Source organism: Schistocerca nitens, chromosome 3 (assembly GCF_023898315.1).
Source record: "Schistocerca nitens isolate TAMUIC-IGC-003100 chromosome 3, iqSchNite1.1, whole genome shotgun sequence".
Lineage (NCBI taxonomy): Eukaryota > Metazoa > Arthropoda > Insecta > Orthoptera > Acrididae > Schistocerca > Schistocerca nitens.
The window spans coordinates 127,807,338-127,828,336 of NC_064616.1; the positions used below are offsets into that span (position 1 = coordinate 127,807,338).

At 46.5% G+C, this 20,999-nt stretch overlaps 1 protein-coding gene across 1 annotated transcript in view; it reads right to left on the reverse strand.

The window, feature by feature from the left end:
- The window catches only part of LOC126248071 (ras GTPase-activating protein raskol-like), a 406,601-nt gene that overhangs the window by 39,051 nt on the left and 346,551 nt on the right, over nucleotides 1-20,999 (reverse strand). The window lies entirely within an intron of this gene.

Genomic DNA, 20,999 nt, shown 5'->3' on the forward strand with positions numbered 1-20,999 from the left:
GGGTTCGTATCCCCCTTTCAGTCATCCAAATTTTGTTTTCCTGTATTTTCTGTGAATCGGTAAGCTAATGCCCGCACGAGTGCTTGGTCCATCCTTAAGCAAGAAGCCTTCTCTTTGCAATGACATATATTGCCACGGTGTTAACTCCCTAATCTTCCTGTGCAATTCTACATTGATTTAATGCATTGCAACAGAGTGCTTAAAAAGCAATAGGGTGCCATATTTTTCAATAGCATGGTATGTCAACGAACGCCATGTTACGAACTGGAGCCACAAAAAATGTTATAAGTTTCCTAATAACCTTGTGCACTGAACACGAGGCAGATTTTTGATTGCACAGATAATTCGATTTCAGTTAATAATTTTCAACTAGAATTTCGAAAATATCTTCATTGTGCCAACACAACCTAATCGTAAGGCGGCAGCTTCAAGCACAGAAACAGGAAAGAGGCTTAATCACGTCGACATCGAGGTCCTTAGAGATAGAACAAGTAACATAAACGAAGGACATGACGGAAGCGCGCATTTTTTTGTTGGCACAGCACGGACTATGAGCAAGTGATTTTCCTATACGGTGAGACATGTCTGTGAATGAACATGTAATGCGAAGGCATTCATCATCGGCTGTGCCGCAATGCAACCTTACCGTTTCACGTGGGCAGAACATTTATTAACTTGTTCTTACATCGCAAAACGTAGCCAGCCGTGGGAGCGAAGTTTACCACGCCCACTAGATACACAGTGTTTTCCCCTTTTTTGTGATTCTTCACACCTGTTTGGGCAAACATTATTGTGATTCCTGTTTTACATCTCTGAGTAATGAAAACATGCCACTGCTTAGAAACGGAATACGATTCGGCGCGGTTTTCTGCCGGCTTCAGTTTCCTTATTTCGAAACAGTAACAATGCAACAAATGTTTGATAGACGCATAGTGCACTGTTTTCTATATTTGGGAATCGCATCAGACTCATACCCCAGATCAAAAATGGTTCAAATGGCTCTGAGCACTATGGGACTTAACATCTGTGGTCATCAGTCCCCTAGAACTTAGAACTACTTAAACCTAACTAACCTAAGGACATCACACACATCCATGCCCGAGGCAGGATTCGAACCTGCAACCGTAGCGGTCACGCGGTTCCAGGCTGAAGCGCCTAGAACCGCACGGCCACACCGGCCGGCTACCCCAGACCATGCGACATATTCAACACATACTGGAAACAGCAACAACAACAATCGGATTACTGAAGTTACTAACAGAATTCGTATACAGTCGTATGGCAAGTACGTCGTAACACTTCACGTTATTTTCTGAGTATGAGTCCAAAAAGTACGGGATATTCGACTGTAACTGAAAAGCTAAAACTGTGTGTCGGACCGAGATGAGGCATTGGTTACGAGTTACACGTACTTTGGATACTATGAAGCTAAATACATAAACTCTTGCCTGTCTGTTTCTAAATGTGTGTGTGTGTGTGTGTGTGTGTGTGTGTGTGTGTGTGTGTGTGTGTGTGCGCGCGCGCGCTGTTTCATAGAGCCAGTCTCCTGTGATGATTATGAAGTTTGCCTATGGATCGTTTTTCGTCACGCATTGATAAGGGTTACTGATGTGCCAGAAACTCTGAAGAATGGCTCGCAGGAGTTCCTTAAGATGTAGATCACCAACGAAAATAGTCACGATTTCTCCGAATGAACTGTTAGAGGAAGGTGGTGCAGTGGTTAAGTCGCCGAACTCGGATTAGGGGGGAGGCGGGGGTGGGACTGTTTGAAATGCACGCGCGCTCATTCGGATTATTTAGGTTTCCCTGAAGCGCTTCAAGCTCGACGCCGGAATCTTAGTATAAATACGCCACAGGATTTCTTTGCTCCTACGCTTTTCGGCACAGCACGCGTTCCACTACTCTAATGAGTTGGACGAATAGTCCTTTACGACAAGCGATGGTGATAGCTGCACGAGAAACAGACCTTACGAGCACAGTGGTGCGGCGAGCCGTGGTAGAGGTGTGGCGCGCGCAGCGACCGCAGGCAGACTGGCGCAACGGGGTCGGCCGAGGAAAGCACGGCCACCGTTTCTCCGTGCTCTCTATCGGGATCCTGCTCTATTTGGCAGCCGACACTCCGCATCTCCTTAGATCGCCTGCTCGCTACGAATAGACGAGCGGACCGTAACGCGCTACATAAAACATTTCTCGCCCTGCTGCCGAAAGACTGTGTTTATAGCCCCGGGTATTTCGTACAATGTTTTTCCAGTGAGTTCAGTTCAAATCTGAAGAATGCTGGATCATCAATTACTCGACTCAAAACGTCATTCGGACTTGTGGCTCGCACGTATTATATTCCTCCTATATGCTCATCGAAACAAGGTCCCAAATCTGGTGAACGAGGGAATGTTCCTTCAGTTCATTTTTCCGAGATACGTACGTCTTCCTAGATTTCCGAAAGGCGTTCAGCACTGAACCGCATCAGTAGACGATCGTACGGACCGTAACATGTCGGTTTAGACCATACGAAATTATAAAAGAGATGCTCGGAGAACTCGAATGGAAATTTTTGGAAACTAATTTAGTAACTTTTACTCGAAGACTACACTGTGGCCATTAGGCTGCCACCCACATATATATCGCGCAAGGACAGCGAGAATAAATACGAGAGATTAGGGGACGTACAGATCGATAGTGGTTTTCCCTCGCTGTATACGAGAATGGAACAGGGAGGAAAATCTACATTACTGGTACGATGTACCGTTCGCCACGCACTGTGCATTAGTAGCTATATACACGATGTTTTCACCAGTTTTTGTGTTACACATCATTAAGGAGACTCCCTTTCGTAGCCAAACGTTGGCCATAACCTCACCGGCAGAAGAAATCTACTATGCCTGCTTTGACTGGTGTTTCGATTTTGACTTAAAATCTCATCCGCCGTAAACCTTTTTTATACTGGTGCTAACATGGCTGAGAAACTATTTCGAAATTGCTTTTGGCCATCATTCAACTAATGCGATGCCCGTCTTTCACAAGCTTTCTCGTAGTTAATTATACGAGTGAAATATATTATATACTCACGCCGCGAAATGTTTCGTCCACCTTTAATCGCTGGTCATCAGTTACCGTGCTGTCCACTTCGACGATGATTTGATCTGTGAACGCATTTTTGGGATGTCCTTCACGTGCATCACTTCCAAAAGAAGTACGCCCACGTTCGAATCCAGTCGCCGATTTCTTAACTGCGAAAACGAAGCAGTAGACTATTCGTAAACGTCCACGAAATGTGGAGGAGTTTCCAATGGCTAAAAGAGGAGAGGCTGTACGAAACAGTAAATACTAAATAAGGAATGCGGTGCTAATCTGTCAGCCCTTTCACATTTCTTAATGGTTTCCTTCTTGCAACATGTACACGAGAAAGAGAAAAGCGAGAATTGTGATGGCGTGACTCCAGCTTCCGTGTGACAAGTGTGGTGGGAACTGGTGGCGGGGAAAGCGACGGTCACGATTTTTGGACGCAAATCTGGAGCGGCGACCTGGAGTCCCGTGCTCTGTGTATCACGTTACATTGCTGCACTTTAACGCCAATAGGGCAGCTGAGGTTATTCCCCTATAACGAACCGGATCCCGATAATTCTCTGATACCAGACAACGGCAATATACTCGAGAAAAAAAAAAAAAAAAGAATGTTTCCCTGCCCAGCCATTCCTTCTTCCCTTCGACTTATCAGTGTAATGAAATGGTCATTCCTCACACTGCCTGACACTATAACTGAAACTATGCAACATAATTGAAACAGGGTCTTTAAGTCTTAAAAATGTGCACCCATTATATTGAGGCGAAATTTCATCAAGACGAGACACCACCGGAGATGGCACGAATGAAACTCGGCCGCTTATCATGAAACAGGTTTTGTTCAAACCGCGTGACGGCAATACCGGAGGCACCTCCACCCCCAATTCAAATCGAGGTCACTTCGCAATGAAGGTATAGCCGAAGAGGTGAACAGTTTTAACATAGAAGACACAGCAGCATTCAGGCCAAGGGAAATCAACGGATTTAAATGCCAATTGTGGCGCTAGCATTTCGTCTTACGGCTATGGTGACGTTCGGAACATACAGGCACGAAATGTATCTGAAGGGCTCATATGGAAACAAATGTGGTTGAACGCACTTGAAAGTCATCTGGACGTCCCCAAACGTATACGGATTCAAGTGCACAACATACGAGCTGTATGGATCGAAAATTAACTACAAACCGTTCGCAGTGAAAAGCGAACCATAAATATTGTTCCGTGTCAGGAAGTCTTAAGAAATTTATTTGTCCATATTGACACTTGGACCAAATCTTTGTGAAGAACATAGATGAATGGCCAAATGGTTATAACAGTGAACATCGCTTCAGGAGGAACACGCCTCGAACTACGGCCTCGACCCACGATTCAGTATCTCATTAGTTTACCTACATCATAGTTACTTCGGCGAGGCTACGGCAGATTTGTCCTTCCCTTTGTCCCAATTCAGCTAGTGCTGCATCTATAATGCCTAAACTAACATTAACAATCCACACACGACGTGCTGATGCACGTGCCGCTTGTTCGAAAATTATTCGACCGTTGACTTATTTCCGACGGTATTTCTTACAGTTCGCCATGCAGTGCATTACTTACCGAGAATGGCTGAGGTAATCTGTACCAGGTACTGTGTTCTAAAACTGACGATGAAGGCTCGACTCCTCACAAGTCGAGGTTGAGCCATCTTACATAGTATCAGTAAAAACTTTTTTCTCTGGGTAATGCATCCTTAGAGATGATCACAGATTTAGCAATTGCCATACGACTACGGATGTTCAATCTGTGCAGACAGAGTTTGCAGAAGCTGGTGGTGCAAGATGCTCGGCCGTAAATGATATCTTTCTTGCCAGCCTGCATTCCAGAAATTTGCTCTCTTTGCAAATTAAAAGCGTATCTCATTGTATGACACGTTCGCCTGGTTGTGGCTACGAAGTACTGCAGGAGGGACGCATAGACCGTAGACATCTATAATGCAATGCGGGGCGTCGTCAGCTGATCGAGACCAGCAGAGTTGCGTACAGGGGATGGACTCGGCGTAGCGCTGCAGGTACGGGAATGCGGGCTTTAGGGGGAGCTGCCTTCACACAGGGGTGCCGTCAAGGTCACCCGGTCGGTTCAAGGTCACCCCCAGCCAACAAGGCCCCCACAAAGCTGTAGCTACTCATGTTCTCACGTCACAACCTTATCTTCAGGAACAAGTAGGACTGTTCGTATAATTTTTTCCCATTATCGAGGCGAGGTAAGGTATCAGCGGCCACGATAAAGTCGCACTTGGTAAATAGTCATATTTCTGATAATTTCCCAGCTGAACCTAGTTTTCAGAACTACTATTAACGTCTAGATTATACGACAGGTCAGTGTAGCACATTTAAACTCTAAAAATAAAATTTCGGCATTTTATTAGCAAACTAATGGCAACACGATCAAATGAATAATACAATTAATAATAAAATTTCGAATCGAAAAGCAGCCAGAGAGATATGATTTAAGATCAAAAATTCTTGAAGAGACACAAAGTTGAAAAATTTATTTTAGCGTAAGTCGGTATTAAACAGCCTCTTAATCAAACGGAGACGTTTAAACAAATTATGGCATAAACATCGCGCATTTCGCCACGATCGTTGTAACTCTAGGAAAAACTGCAATTTTTATGGTTTGCTCGTTATTCCCGCGCTCTATCCTCTAACTGAAGAACAGTAAATGTTAATACAATGTAAAGTGTATTGCACGGTAAACTTTTTAGTATACATTCTTGGACTCGAATAATGTCCCCCGAAGGAGCCCAGAGAATTAATTATTGCACACTTTACCGGTAGGTTCGACATTGGAAGACAGCCCAGTGATTATGTCATGCCACCTAGCAGCTCGGAGTACGACAATACAGCTTGTTCTTTAGCAAGTTTGAACTATTACGATAGTACACAAGTCTGGCACTGTACGAGCTTTGGTGACAGAATAAGACTGCGAGAGAAGTTCCCGCTCGATACAGGCGACTGCTGCCTGCATGAAGCTGGTTGGTCCATTCGACTGGACCTGCTTGCGCACGGTCACTGTAGGTTGTCAGAACTAGTGGTACAGTCGGCTCTTCCGTACCCCCAGAAACGACTGAAGAATTGTCCGACAGCCATCCTGAGAGTTGCGGGGACAGTAATGTCCCATTCTGTATTCAGCTGCACCAAGCCAAGGGATCGCATTCAAATCCAGCCTCTACAATGACGTTCCTTCATCGCCCATCATCGTTGGAATGGTGTTACGCAAGAGAACTATGTCTACGCGTGTGAAATGGTTAAATATTGATCGCCATACCATCCCAAGATGATCTGTTCTGATGTGGAAAGTAAATAATAACAATGACAGTTCACCTCATCCGAGGTAACTTAAAAGCGTATCGTCATTTTGAGACGATTCAACCACTTACTTCCTCTGTCGCTCGTCACCTCATTCTATGAGTTAGTTTTGTAGCAAGACAGCACCCGATCCGAACACTGCTGCCTAAAAGCCGTGAAAGCCAGCGCCCCCTGGTTGAGCTAATCTGTCCACAAGGTGCTCCCTACAGAACGCCAATCCACTTTATACCATAGGTACACTCTTTTTTCGTCCCAAATTTCGTGCATTCTACAAGCGACTACGCGGAGAAAGCTCCGTTTTCCGTTTTTATATCGGCTGAGGCGCAGCTGACCGGTTCCCGCAACGGCAGCAGGCAAGCGGCAGACGCGCCGTGTTTCCGGAAGCCGCCGAGCAGCGGCGACTGGTGCCGAGCGGCGCGACCGGTCCCGCTGTCCTACTGAGCCCTGACCTCTCAGCCTCCCAGACATTCACCTTCGCGCCGACCACCGTCTCGTCGCATTTCCAGGTCATCGCGTATAAAAACGCCGCCGTCTTCCTCGTACGAGCTGACACGCTACCGCTCACTCGGCCAGCAGCAAAGTGCGGAGATGACTCGACCCACGGTAAACGTTTTTCTTTCCATATTTGCTAAAATAAACGTAAGATACGTAGCAATGACGTATTCTAACAGGCGATTTTATAGGGTTACTCTAACCGCATTTCTCGACAGAAATGTTGCATTAGCATCGTTAGCTTGACGAGACAATCAAATAATTGTATCATCGCTAAAAGACAATTCTGTTTCATATTGCTTTTATTTTGTTACGTTTCGCCGGCTAAGTTATAAGCTCTCTTCTTGCCCAGTATCCAAAGAACAAGTTTCAATACGTAATCTGCGATGGACTTTTAACGTGCTCGTAGGCTGTCTGTTATCGAGCGCTCGTTGTAAGCAGCGTATACGCACCGTAAGGTTTCAGGAAAATATGTCTTAACCACCGTGTAATGGTCACAATAGCGGAATATGCATCTCCTCACTTTTTAGACGGTAATGTATATGCAAAGTAGACAAATAAATACAAAGGACGCATACACACTTTCCAAACTGTACATACGATATAGGTCATCCACAAAACGAATCGTGGGAATTCTGCGGAGCGATTGCCATCCTACGTTCTGCTGAATTTGACTAGGTGTATACAGGGTGTTTCACAAATCCTGTTACGGGCTTCTAGGAGTTGTAGAAAGGTCTTAATAAAGTTTTGGTAAGGAACCTATGCCCAGAAATGTACGGTTTCGATCTAAAATACATCACTTTCAAATCTCCCGCTTCACAGTACGCACACAGCGAAGACGATGAGCTGTGACCTGTGTGCTCCACAGGAGCCCACAGCATGGGCAATCTTTCGAATATTTGTCGTCAGGTTCTCTTCCACGTGACGAAGGAGAGAGTACGTCGCGTCCCCTAGACGCTTGTAACAGGAATTGCGTGAAACCCTGTGTAAGACAAGCAGTTACCCGTGAACTGTGTAAAAGCACTATCTGTCGCTTGTAGAGATGAGCGAATCGATATGACCAGTGAAAACCTTAATACGAACAATCGATCAGGTACTGAACGTCCTCCTCCCGAATATCAACGCGCGTATTCTGTTTGGCATAACTGTTTTATTTTCCCGTGCTTTCCCTACGGATAATTTCCCACCCAGGCCACGGTCTTTCTATTTCTGGAGCCTTGTCCAACAAGAATAGCACTCGACGTCGATGAGAGGTTCATCTCTCACTTACCGTGCCTAACCGGCTAACTGGAAGTCCGAAAATAATCTGAACGCAGCTGGACTTGGCTCGGCGTGTTGCTGGTGCGAGCGGGGCAAACTCAAGAATCGCTCCAAATTTACGCGCAATATCGGCACAGCGACACACGTACTCTACATTGCTGCTTATAAACAAACAACGCGAGTTAGCCGGGTTTGTGAATCACGCAGAAGAGCCAAGATCGGCCAGTTGAAAACAGTCTGATAACCACGTACGATTGCTTATATACAGCAGACAATACGTATCACAGAGCGGGTGTAAAAATTCACTCTATCCAACATCCATCCGGGTCTTCTTCTTTTGCTACTGTCTTTGTCCCGCATCGTGCGCAGTGTCGGCAGGGTAAGTACGGATTTGACATGATTAATTTTGAAGGGGTGGGCGGACACCCACCCTGCCGCCACCCCATACACACCGGGACGGAATTAGTGTAACCCAGCTGTCTGTGTCTAGTGTAAATCATGAAATAGTGCGAATGTGTGTCAAATGTCTCCGAGTCGTGTAACTGAGGCGAGACGTGGGGACAAGCCCAGTATTCATCTAGGGGGATGTGGAAAACCGCCTAAAAACCACATCCAGGCTGGCCGGCACACCGGCTCTCGTCGTTAATCCGCCGAGCGGATTCGATCCGAGTCCAGGAAGCAGCGCATTAGCGCTCTCGGCTAACCTGGCGGGTCCAACATCCATCCGGGTAGATGATACAAAACTACCTATAGTCTCGAATGATGGTCTTTGGCAAAAGGAAGTGTTCGCTTTCTGAAATTTAGTACGCATAATTTTCAGTATCAAAAACGTACCAGTTAGTGTGAGATTTTGTTAATGTGTCAGATACGTAATAGAAAAACTGAAGACTGAACGTAGATTGATCGAAGATTTATATGACTTCCATCCGTGCGTTACTTCGAATGTACCGATCGAGATGACGGAGTGGTTAGCACGATGGACTTGCATTCAGGAGGAAAGCAGTTCAAATCCCCGCCCAGCCATCCAGATTTAGGTTTTCCGTGATTTCCCTAAATCGCTTCATGCAAATGCCGAGATGGTTCCTTCGAAATGGGCAAGGCAGATTTCCTTCTCCATACTTTCGTAATCCTGGCGTGTGCTCCGTCTCTAATGACAGCGTTGTCGATGTGACGTTAAACTCAATTATTCCTTTTTATTCTTCCGAGAGTACGAGAACAATGCCAAGTCACACAGTTATTCAGAGATCTTGTTTTATTGAAGTTCCTGTCACCCCCTCCCCAGTCATCAATTACTGCATGGGTGACCCCATGGCAAGTTCATATGAACGAGAGGACGCACTACATCCATTGTGATCGGACCTAATAAAGCCCTGTGTTGGTCAAACCAAGTTTTATATAAATTACTGCTTCACTTCATACGATAGTTACTCGGACATTGGTGAAGAAAAAAGTAGAAATAATTCTCCGGGTTTGAACGTGGCTGCTACCGAGTGTTTCGGTAGCACGAGAATCAGAGGAAGCCAGCACGGTGGGCGCCGCTATCTCATTACCTACCGGATTACTTCCCGTGCTATTCTGGCGGCTACCGAATGTCCCCAGCAGCATTAACAAGCCAAACGAAAGCTTTGTGCTTCATCGCTAAACGTCTTGTGTATTCACTGGACTCTAGCACGAGACTGCTACACAGAAATTTAAGTATTATCTGTGTTCGATGAAGAGCCTCAAAAGTATTGCGGTATTGTTAATGTAACCGCTCTACCGCCCCTCTGCATGACCTCAATGAAGTGCCATTAGCCTAGAACTGACTGGCTGAAATCCCGATGACGGAAAAAATTATTACCGCCAGAATCTGACTCACCTAAAGGAGTTCTTAATCACTAAATTATGAGCCAACGCCTTATATTAAATTGTGAATCATTTCGCTGCGTTCTGTGGAGTGAAGGCATAGAAATCGCTGTTGCTGCCACCCCGCGCATGGGACTGTGAATCTCGATGTGCTCCGTGGTACTAAGATTAGTACACTACGTGCCATCACCACATTTCACTGCGATCTACCAAGATTTACTAACGTCTATTCAAGATTATAGTAGCAAAGTAACTACACATACCACTGACAGTCTCAGCACCAACAAGTAGGAATAGTGCGTACCGCAAATCGGCGACAAAAACATAACTTGGAAAACACAAGTTACAAGTAACTGAATGTTAGGTTCAGACCACCACCACTAAAACACTTAGTGTGTCGCTGATAACAAAAATTACCCCCACAATCTAGTGAGAGAAAGGAGATCAGTTCACAGAAGCTGGAGATTAAAATAGTTTTCGAAGTCCTGCAGACCATTTGTACACCATATTAGTGAGGAAGAGAAATTAAGAGTTTAACGTTATGTCGAGGATACATTCATTAGAGACGGAGCGGAAGCGCGTATTGGGCAAGGATGGATCAGAAAATCAGCCGTCACTTTTTCAAAGCAACCACGCAGTTGTTGCTCTTAAATCATTTAGAGAAACCAGACTAGATACAATCGCTATCACTACCAAATCCAGATCACCAGATTAACATGCCGACACCGTGAAGATAAGAGATCAAGCTACGCAAATATATACGGAGCTGTCACGCGCATTTGCTCCATTGTTTCGGCAGATATTTCCAGCTTTGTTTTTGCAATGTATAACTAGAGCCAGTCCCAACAAATAATGCTCATCACATCCTTCATGCGACGCCCAGTGTTGACGGAAAGCGTTTGCCCGTTGCAAACAAAATGAATTTTAAAGCGTAATTTTACGTGCAATATAGTGATCCCAGTGGGATTTTCGTGTTATCGATACGTATTAAATGGGACAGTAAAACACAAAAAACAAGGAGTACTCCAGCAGTGACCGGGCAACACTGGTGCATGGCGGAAGCACAAAGTCAGCGCGCGCCAGGCCGCCATTTTCTGTCGCTGTTGGCTTTTCTTCATGTTTCACTGTCCCTGTTAATACGTATCAATGATGGCACGGGTGAAGGGGGAGACGGTGGAAGTGGGCATATGTCTGAACATGCATGTTACATGGGCGTCAAATATTGAAATACTGTCACCTGTACACGACACTGTGTGAGTGCACTTTTGTGGCACTCACGTTTGAACGCGATACATTTCTTTTCCATAAGATGAGGCTAAATGTGCCAATTTTATGCAATGCAATGTATAATAACCCATAAAAAGAATGTAGTTCGTCAAACTAAAACGCGAGTGTAGCAGTCCGTGGCGTTGTTTGATATACAAATACAGTAAGGTGACAAAAGTCACGAGACACCTCCTAACAGTATGTCGGACCTGTTTTGCCTGGCGTAGTGCAGCACCTCGAAGTAGCATGGACTCAACAAGTCACTGCAAGTCCCCTGCTGCAATATTGAGCCACGCTGACTCTATAGCCGTCCATAATTAGGAGTGTCGCCGGTGCGGGATTTTGAGCACCAATTGATCTCTCGATTACGTTCCATCAATGTTCGATGGGATTCGTGGCGGGCGATCTGGGTGGCCTACCCATTTGCTCGAACCGTCCACAATGTTTTTCAAACCAATCGTGAACAATTGTGACCCGGTGACACAGCGCATTGTCATCCATAAAAATTCCATCGTTGTTTGGGAACACGACGTCCAGTAAACACACAATTATGGACCAACCACCAGCTTACATAGTGCCTTGTTGACAACTTGGGTCCACGGTTTCGTGGGGTTTGCGCCACACTCGAACCCTACCATCAGCTCTTACCAGCTGAAACTGGGACTCATCTAACCAGACCACGGTTTACCAGACGTCTGTGGTCCTACCGCTATGGTCACGGGCCCAGGAGAGACGCTGCAGGTGATATCGTGCTGTTAGCAGAGGCACACGCATCGGTCGTCTGGTGCCATAGCCCATTAACGGCAAATTTCGCCTCACTGTCCTAATAAGTTCGTCGTACGTCCCACATTGATTTCTCGCAGTATTTCTCGTCTGTTAGCACTGACAACTCTACGCAAATGCTGTCGGTGGTTAAGTGAAAGCCGTCGGCCACTGCGTCGTCCGTAGTGAGAAGTAATACGTAAAGTGGTCTTCTTGGCACACTCTTGACAATGTGGATCGCAGAATATCGAATTCCGTAAAGATTTCCGAAATGGACTGTCCCTTGCCGCGTTCGAAGTCCGTTAATTCCCGTCGAGCGACCGTAATTACGTCGGAAACCTTTTCACACGAATCACCTGAGGACAAATAAGAGCTCCGCCAGTGCACTTCCCTTTTATACCTCGTTTACGCGATACTACTGCCACCTGTATATGTACATATCGTTACCCCGTGACTTTTTCACCGCTGCAAGTGCCAGTGTATGCATGAAATTGCAGTAAAAAAGAACGTGAACTAGAGATTCCGCGCGTGTGTCTGCAAATCGAAGGGTTGGCGAGGCGAGGCGAGGCGAGCTGATGAGAATGGAGCCGTTGGGGCGGCGCCTGGACGCGTGAAGCGGCAGTCAGGCGGACCGCCGATGCTGTGGTCACGCGCTGCCGCGTCGCGCTCGCACGTCACAAACGCATTTGGCGATCCCTTTCTACCCGCATTCACGCAACACCACGCTGTTTAGAACTAGGCGCCTGTTTATATCGCATTCCGCCGCCTACGACGTAGAAGCTAATCGACGAGGTATGTGCAAACAGTCGGCCTTTCTCTTATACTGAACCAAATTTCAGAAGCTAAGTGGGTGCATAGATGCCAACACCGCTGCTCCCAATCGTCAGAGGAAAAGTCTCCACGCTCGTTGCTTACGTGTTGTTGCAGGAAATCGTATCAGCTTTTTACATAACAGGGTCCGCAGCGAGAAATGTTATTCACCCGAACTCAGCAAGATTTGTGTTGACTGAATACCTAATTAAAATGATCAGGAAATATACTTCACCATCGACACCCGTAAAAAATCTAGGGACATTTCGTATTTTATGCCATCCAGCTTGTTCTTTCGAAGAAGGCCTTCCAAAAGCATTGCGCATGACGAATAAATATATAAATAAGTTGCGTGACCGAAAGCAGATTTGTGAACCCAAAAATTTTAATATCAGTACGATCCTCTTATTTCTGAACTACTACACAAAGAAATTTACGCAACTGCTTGCTAGTAGCTGTGCAAAAAAGTTCTGATTTACAACACAAGACTGTATACGCATTAAAAAACGAGCCACGAAAGGTGTCGAGAACGAGAAAAACAGAGCTGAACGCCCAGTACAAACTTTAACAACAATCAGAAGCTAGAGAAAACTATCGATGGAAGATTATAATCCTAACCGCGTCGAGGTCATTCGAGAATCATCAGCAGCTAAATTACAGGAGGATTGGGCAAAAGGAATCGGCCGTGGCATTCCATTCGTCTAAAATAATTTTCGGGAACCACATGAAAGTTAAGTCAGGAAGGCTTGGTGGGAATCTGAACCCCGCTCCTACAGTACATAAAAAGTTGCCCCTCCTCGAACGACAACTGTTTCACTGTGCTTGTGCATCGTACGACGCTTGTACTTGGCATTATTTCTGCAATATTTGAAATATACGTAAAGTGTTCCGGCGTAACATCAAGTGCCAGGACGTCGGCCTGGAACGTTACAGCAGAGAGGGCTGTGAGACGACGTCAGCCAATAGAACGCTGACTAGGGCGACGTCAAGACAGGAGCGGCCCCTATACGAAGAGAGTATAAGCGCCGTGGCGACTAGCCGCGGCCCACCAGCAGGGAACTGAACCTCGACACCGAGCTCCGGCTCTACCGGATGGTTGTCCACCCTTCCCTCACGTATGTCTCCAGTGCGTGGGCTACGATTAGTCCCCCTGGATGCAGACCCTCCAGCGTCTGCAGAATAAGGTGCTTCGGCGGAGCCTGCATGCCCCTCCCATCACGAGGTAGTTACCCTCCACGAGGAAACGGACATGGCCACTCTCAAAACGTCAATGCGAGAGAAGGCGAGGCGTCTCTATGCCAAAGTAGAAGCCCTTACGCGACACGGTCGCTGGTTTACAAAACATTGGCAGTACGACATCCCGGCAATGGCACCGACACCCAGTTCCTCTCACCATCCTTGAGGACTCCGATTCCGACCACGGTTAACGTTAGCCTTCCTACGGCTACTCATGTTGCGACAGTATTGACTTGGCCACTCGATGGGTGTCGACCATCGTAAAGCACCGATGTTGGTACCTAATGCTGTTCGTCGTTATGCCTTGAGCCTGAACTTTCGCCGTCGGAAGGTGTGTAAGAGACTTCAAGTCTCACCGCCACACCTTCAAAGTGCACTCCGGTGATGTCTTTGGAATGGCATCACTGTCAAATGGAACAGTTTTGCCGTCCACCAACACAGTAAGACCGTGAGCAACCGTTGCACTTCTGCCGGCCGGTGTGGCCGAGCGGTTCTAGGCGCTTCAGTCTGGAACCGCGCAACCGCTACGGTCGCAGGTTCGAATCCTGCCTCGGGCATGGATGTGTGTGATGTCCTTAGGTTAGTTAGGTTTAAGTAGTTCTAAGTTCTAGGGGACTGATGACCTCAGAATTTAAGTCCCATAGTGCTCAGAGCCAAGCCAACCGTTGAAGCCGTACTTCAAACCCCCCCTCCCCCCCCCCCACACACACACAAAACAAAACAAAAAGCCGCGGTCGCAGTGGAAGAACAGCCGTCATACAAACGCTACAACAGTGACTTATGAACTGTACTGTTTTGCTTGCATTGAAATTGTATATAGCGAAGGACATTGATTATTTGCTTGCCGCCATTTGCTTGCGGCACATCTTTCTGAGTACGCAAAGATAAATATTGTCAATTTAAATTACTGTAATAAAGTCCATTAATACGATTAGCTTGAATTGTTGTCTAGCGATTCGAGAAAACAGCTTCCTAGGCACCCTATATTGCAAGAGTGGGCAGGATACTACATGAAGACCAGATCGTGTTCCTCAAATGTCAACGGCTTACGCTTATTTAACAGCAGCAAAACCTATGGCAGCGGAAAATAAAAAGCGGTTCTCACGTTGTCAGCAACGTGACTGCTCGTACTGTCACAAATTCTTGCTCTAAAAGACGAAAAAGGAAGTGAGGCAACGTAGAAAACCCCTGGAATGATTCCACCGCAACGCCATCCTAACACACCCCGAAGTGTTGCGTGCAGCTGGTCGTGAGTCTTGCACTTCCTGCAACATCAACTGCTCGCTGCACGAACTGTCTGCACGCGTTATGTCGCGGAGTCGGTTTTCTGCTCAGGTTTCCAGCTTCCGTCTACGTGACTGCTGGCTTGCACTCCTTGAGACACACGCAAAACGTCGAAATATTTTAACAATACACACTGAATGCAATTTTTTCAGTCGCCTCAAAAGACGGACAGGTAAGTCGGACGTACTCACCTCTCTCTGTCCATCTACTCCTCCTCCTTTTGTCCATCTCCTTCACCCTGCGTCTAATTCCATCTCCTCTCTCCATCTTCTCACCTTCACTTTCTCTGTCCATTTAACCCTCCCCCTCTCTCTGCTCATCTCTTCCTGCCCCCTGTCTCTGTCCATCTCATGCTCTCCATTCTCTCTGTCCATTTCTCCCTCCCCCTCTCTCTGTCCACGTCCTCCTCCCCTTATCTCTGCCCTTCTCCTCCTCTCCCTTTTCTCTCCACGTTATCAAAAATCAAATGGCTCTGAGCACTATGGGACTCAACTGCTGTGGTCATCAGTCCCCTAGAACTTAGAACTACTTAAACCTAACTAACCTAAGGACATCACACACATCCATGCCCGAGGCAGGATTGGAACCTGCGACCGTAGCAGTCGCACGGTTCCGGACTGCGCGCCTAGAACCGCGAGACCACCGCGGCCGGCTCCACGTTATCACCTTTACCCCAGTGGGAGGCTGGTGGTTCTTACCGCCACTGTATTTCTTTCCAGATCGTAAATAATGTGTTTACCAAATTTTGTTGAAATCGTACTAGGGGTCTGAGATGAGCTTTTTATCCGTGGATTTGCTGGAGTACGCGCATGTCAAATATATTCCACATACATTTAACATACTTCACACGTACTTGTACACACCTCTATCGAATTTCACGCTGCACTTTCATCTACACGCTGCTCAACGATTATGACGTCATATCTCGTGAACAATGTGCCGTACAGTGATATATTTTAACAGGCACATCCAGTGGTCACTACTGTATGCGAAACGTCTCGAACACAGTTGGTAGCAACGAAGTAATAAATTAAAACCTCATTTTTATGCGGCAGTTTTACTGCATGAAAAGCGAAAATGTAGTAAGCGATACACTTCGTAAAAAAGTTCAGTAAATGTTTGAAATTATGTGCAAAGTTAGTTGCAAGTCGGTAAGCGCTCACATTCTAAAATAACGGATGAATAAATCAAGGATATTCGCGAATCGTGTACTACACTACTTCCCTACCCTCGCCCCCATCCCTGTGATGGGTATGTGGTTCTTACCCCCATAGCAATTGTTTCCAGCCGGCCGAAGTGGCCGTGCGGTTAAAGGCGCTGCAGTCTGGAACCGCAAGACCGCTACGGTCGCAGGTTCGAATCCTGCCTCGGGCATGGATGTTTGTGATGTCCTTAGGTTAGTTAGGTTTAACTAGTTCTAAGTTCTAGGGGACTAATGACCTCAGCAGCAGCCGGCCGAAGTGGCCGTGCGGTTAAAGGCGCTGCAGTCTGGAACCGCAGGACCGCTACGGTCGCAGGTTCGAATCCTGCCTCGGGCATGGATGTTTGTGATGTCCTTAGGTTAGTTAGGTTTAACTAGTTCTAAGTTCTAGGGGACTAATGACCTCAGCAGTTGAGTCCCATAGTGCTCAGAGCCATTTGAACCATTTTTGACCTCAGCAGTTGAGTCCCATAGTGCTCAGAGCCATTTGAACCAATTGTTTCCAGACAGTAAGTTTGGTTGAAATCGGGCCAATGATTTATTAGGAGAAGTGCGACATCCATCATTGTAATATGTATAGACTGAATGGATAGCCATTAACTCTCTGTGATATGATAAGTTTTTTTGTGTCACCCATAAAACTTAGTTCTAATGATATGAATATCTCGCAGCTGATAAACTCATTTACATAAAAAAATGGCAATTTTAGAGTACCGCCTCGAAAAAATTCTGTGGGTGCCTAGGGCTGTTTGTGTCCCTAGTCCGATCAGACACCCGTTACCACGAAGCAACACTATCTTCTGACAGCCTTTTAGCCCCCTCCTTATGCTGATTCACGGTGGCTACCGCCTCACTGAACGAGTAGCGCTCCTTGTCGGCATTCGCAAGTGCTGCATGTGGGTCGCAGCGTTTTGGCTGGAGTTCAGCGGAACGTTAACAGTGTGCGAATGTGTACAGCGTACATCACACAACAGTTACTGGATTTCAGCCCATTTCATTATCTCACGACCCTGCATTGCGTTTGGCAACATGTCGACGTTCTCTTGTCCGTTAGTTGCACGAACTCCGTTTTCTGTCGTACCTAATTCGCTTACTGTAACTTCTGCCACTTTTTTTTTTTTTTTTAACAGCACTAACGAATGATGACGTACAAGCTATTGGATCATTTGCCATATATCTACGCCGAATTGTTTATAAATTTCCTATTACATTTCCAGTTTTGAATATGTAAGGAATGAAGTTAAAATTAACGACAAAGCTGGATTCCTGTGGTTGGCGTCGATTTTACTCTCACGAATTTAGACGCGTAGACAGTAAATTGAAAAATATTGTATTCCAGACTGAAATAATAATAGCCATACTTGAAGTCGCTAACGCGTATTAGTACGGTGGCACGGTGCGGAGGTAGTCGGTTCGAATCCTAGTGGAGGAGACAATTGAAATCATCAGCATTTTGCTGAGAAAGGGAAGAGAGGATATGATGTATATTTTATGATCGAATGCCAAATTACTCAGAAGCTTCTCAATGAGGAATAACACGAGCTAATGTTGATGCCGTTCTGACTGCGAGATGGAAGAGTTTAGCTCGGATGCATCTTTTGTGGTGTCACCGCCAGGCACCACACTTGCTAGGTGGTAGCCTTTAAATCGGCCGCGGTCCATTAGTATACGTCGGACTCGCGTGTCGCCACTATCAGTGATTGCAGACCGAGCGCCGCCACACGGCAGGTCTAGTCTAGCGAGACTCCCTAGCACTCGCCCCAGTTGTACAGCCGACTTTGCTAGCGATGGTTCACTGACTACAGACGCTCTCAGTTGCAGAGACGACAGTGTAGCATAGCCTTCAGCTACGTCATTTGCTACGACCTAGCAAGGCGCCATATTCAGTTACTATGTCTTCTGAACAGATAATATTGTAACTCATGCACCGTCAAGAGCGACGTTCATCATTAATGGATTAAGTATCAAACTAATTACGTCCGCTTTCTGATTCTAATTCCTTGTCATGTTCCAGACCTCACGTCAGTATAGTCCTTCCCTCCTCACGCCAGCCTGCGTGAGCTAAACGCGTGCATTTCGGCCTCCTCTAGTAACACGGTGTTGGCTCTAATGCCAACACTACATCTTTCATACCACACGACACGCTGGGGCTAGGTGTGGTGGAAAGTTTTAGAATCTCCGTTCCTTTCATTTAAACCACGCTTGTCCGTGACAACGACAAAAAAATACGCAAAACTACGGCACACAACACTGACTGCAAAAATAAAAAAAAAAAGCCTCCGTAAGATGAGGAGGAAATGAAATGAAACTTGACGGGTTGAGATGGTATATGACGTTATTTCTGTGATTACAAAGTTCGGTCAAATTTAAAAAGAAGTAGGCTGTACGAGCCCACGGGTCAGTATATCGTCGCACCCCCTGTCCTGGACGCATGCACTGAATCGGTTGGGAAAGCTGCCGTAAATGCATTTTATCTTCTCCTGAGGCAAGCTGGCTCACTACTGTTGTAACTGGTCCTCGATATTCCGGATACTGCAACGGAGATGACGTCCGAGATGGTCTAATACAAGTTCTATCGGGGACAGATCTGGGGATTTTGCTGGCCACAGGAATGCCTCATCATCACGCATACAGTTCACAAAGACACGTGCAACGAGCGGACGAGCACTGTACTACTGACCACGATACTGTCACACGAAAGATAACATACGAGCACGCAGAGTGTGTGCAACGTACCGCTGTACCGTCAGCGTTCCCTCGATCACAACCAGTAGATTCCTGAATGAATACCCGCTGGCGCTAGGAGAAACACCGCCGTGTGTCTCCAAAACACTGGACAAATGGCATCTCTCCCCAGATGTCTGCCATACTCGCCAACGACGGCCACGTCGCCATTCGTCGCCGATCACGATGCGACGCCATCCGTGACCAGTTCCTGCTTCCCGCTCACGGCGGCACTTCAATCGCAGCCGTTTGTGTTAACTGCAGCCTACGCACGGGACGTCAATTCCCTGCTGTTAGTCAGAACGTTGGAGGGGTCGCAAAATACGGCGATGCTTCCTCGTGACGGTGAGACACGGTCGACGGGGCCCTTGACGAAGAGTACGGTTCCCCTCGCGCTCCCGTGCAGCTCGACATCGCCTCACTGTCACATCCACGTGACCGACAAATCTGGATACTGTACGAATCGACCAGCCGGCCAAATACAGACCGTCAATCTACATCTACATCTACATTCACATAAAAACTCCGCGAGACACCGTGCGGTGCGTGGCGGAGGGTACCCGGTAACACTATTAATCTTCCTTTTCTGTTCCACCCGCAAATAGAGCGAGGGAAAAACAACTGCCTATACGCCTCCGTATGAGCCCTAATTTCTCGTATCTTCGTGGTTCTTACGCGAAATGTACGCTGGCGGCAGTAGAATCGTTCTGCCGTCAGCTTAAAATGCCGGTTCTCTAAATTTTCCACTGACATTCCTCGACAAGAACGCCGCCTTCCCTCCAGGGATTCCCATTTGAGTTCCCGAAGCATCTCAGTTAATACTTGCTCGTTGTTAGATAGTACTGGTTTTACAGATGAACACGCTTTCCTAAAATACTCTCAATAAACCGAAGTCGACCATTCTCCTTCCCGGCTACAATCGTCACACATTTGTATCGCTTTACACCGTTACGCCCAGATACTTAAACCATCTGACTGCGACAAGCGGCACAATACCAATGCTGTATTAGACTGTTACCGGATTGTATTTCCTACTCACCTGCATTAACTTACACTTTTCTACATTTAGAGCTAGCTGTCATTCATCACGTAAATAGAAATTTTGTCTAAGTCATTTTGTATCCTCCTATAGTCACTCAACGACGACACCTTCCAGCACACCCCTGCATCATCAGCAAACAGCCGCAGATAGCTGCACATCCTGTCCGCCATATCATTTATTTATGTAGAAAATAATACCAGTCCTATCACACTTCCTCGGGGCAATCCTGGCGATATCCTTATCTCTGACGAACGCTCGCCATCGAGGACAACGCACTGGCTTCTGTTACTTAAGCAGTCTTCGAGCCACTCTCACCTCTGGTAATCTATTCCGTATGCTCGTACCTTCGTTAACAGTCTGCAGTGGGGCACCGTGTCAAACATTTTTCGGAAATCTAGAAAACTGGAACCTGCCTGTTTTGCCCTTCGTCCATAGTTCAATGAGGCCTCTGTCAAACTCTATCAAGTGCTGATAATGCTGTCTCAGAGGAGTAGGCGGCATCTCCGTGTCCTTCACAGTAATCTCAACAAATGGTTCAAATGTCTCTGAGCACTATGGGACTTAACATCTGAGGTCATCAGTCCCCTAGAACTTAGAACCACTTAAACCTAACTAACCTAAGGACATCACACACATCCATGCCCGAGGCAGGATTCGAACCTGCGAGCGTA